The following is a 1,896-nucleotide window of genomic DNA, read 5'->3' on the forward strand; positions in this document are numbered from 1 at the left end:
CCCCATTGTAGAAACTACACCCCTCAAGTTACTCAAAACTGATTTTACAAACTTTGTTAACCCTTTAGGTGTTCCACAAGAATTAAAGGAAAATGGAGATGAAATTTCAAAATTTCAATTTTTTGGCAGATTTTCCATTTTATGACATTTTTTTCTTTAACACATTGAGGGTTAACAGCCAAACAAAACTCAATATTTATTACCCTGATTCTGCGGTTTACAGAAACACCCCACATGTGGTCGTAAACTGATGTAAGGGCGCAGCGCAGGGCGCAGAAGGAAAGGAACGCCGTATGGTTTTTGGAAGGCAGATTTTGCTGGACTGGTTTTAGATGCCATGTCCCATTTAAACCCCCCGTGATGCACCCATACAGTAGAAACTCCCAAAAAGTGACCCTATTTTGGAAACTAGGGGATAAGGTGCCAGTTTTATTGGTACTATTTTGGGGTACATATGATTTTTAATTGCTCTATATTACGTTTTTTGTGAGGCAAGGTAACTGACAGGGTAGATCATGTGCTATTTTTATAGAGCAGGTTGTTACGGACGCAATGATATCAAATATGTCTACTTTCTTTGTTTGTTTGTTTCAGTTTTACATAATAAAGCATTTTTGAAAAAGAAATTATGTTTTTGTGTCCATTTTCTAAACGCCATATGTTTTTAATTTTTCTGCCGATCGTCTTGTGCAGGGGCTCGTTTTAGATAGTTTTACACAATAATAGCATTTCTGAAACCCAAAAAATGATGTTTTAGTGTCTCCATAGTCTGAGAGCCAAAGCTTTTTTATTTTTTGGGCGATTGTCTTAAATAGGGTATTATTTTTTGCGGGATGAGGTGACGGTTTGATTGGTACTATTTTGGGGGTCATAAGACTTTTTGATCGCTTGCTGTTGCACTTTTTGTGAGGTAAGGTGACAAAAATGGCTTTATTTACACATTTTTTTTTATTTTTTATTTTATGGTGTTTATCGGACGGGGTCTATCATGTGATATATTTATAGAGACGGTCGTTACGGACACGGTGATACCTAATATGTGTATTTATTTTATTCATTTTTTATAGGAAAAGGCAATTTATTTTTTTTAATTTTACATTTTTATTTATTTATTTATTTATTTATTTATTTTTACTTTTATTATTTTCACATTTTTTTTATCAAGTCCCTCTTGGATCTTGAAGATCCAGTGGGGCTGATGGCTGTACTATACTTTGCAATGCTCTTGCATTGCAAAGTATAATACTATCAGATGCCCTGTAGGTGGCAACACTGGACGCTTTTGCAAAGCGTCCGGTTGCCATGGCAACCATCGGGCGCTGCCGTCGCAGTGAGGCAGCCCCAATGGTGGAGAGAGGGAGCCCCCTCCCTCTATTAACCCCATGGATGCTGCTGCCGCGGCATCTATGGGGTTACAGCAGAGTGTCAGCATAGAGCTGACACTCTCTGCTGATGGCGGCGGCTCAGGAATGGAGCCGCCGCCATCACACACAGCAGGGGGACCGCATCGGGGGCAGGGGGCAGCGATGGGGGGGTACGGCCAACATTGAGGGAGGCTGAGGCAGCACAAATGGGGGCAGGAGCAATGTATGGGGTGGGGAGGGGGCGGACCGCATCAGGGCAGGTGCTGTGGAGATGAGCTTCAGGGGCAAGCGAACACAAGGGGGGGTTTGGAGGGGCACAGATCGGGGGGGCACGAGGAACACTACCTGATTTCAGGCTCTGATCTGCAGAGCGCAGATCAGAGCCTGAAACCGGCATTTTTTCACTGCCGTGATCTGATTGGTTAGTCTGCATAGAATAACCAATCGGATCGATTGCCGGCAAGGGGCCACTCTGATTGGTCCCTTGCCGGCATTACTGAACTGTATGCTGTCCGTGACAGCATCAGGACAG

At 43.0% G+C, this 1,896-nt stretch overlaps 1 non-coding gene across 1 annotated transcript; it reads right to left on the reverse strand.

Moving 5' to 3' along the window:
• Positions 1-1,405: 1,405 nt before the first annotated feature.
• Positions 1,406-1,491, reverse strand: LOC121006177. The gene has a single exon (XR_005780044.1). It is a non-coding gene; the product is annotated as a small nucleolar RNA SNORD71 (small nucleolar RNA).
• Between the last annotated feature and the right edge of the window lie 405 nt (positions 1,492-1,896).

This window comes from Bufo bufo, chromosome 6 (assembly GCF_905171765.1).
Source record: "Bufo bufo chromosome 6, aBufBuf1.1, whole genome shotgun sequence".
NCBI classification, from domain to species: Eukaryota; Metazoa; Chordata; class Amphibia; order Anura; family Bufonidae; genus Bufo; species Bufo bufo.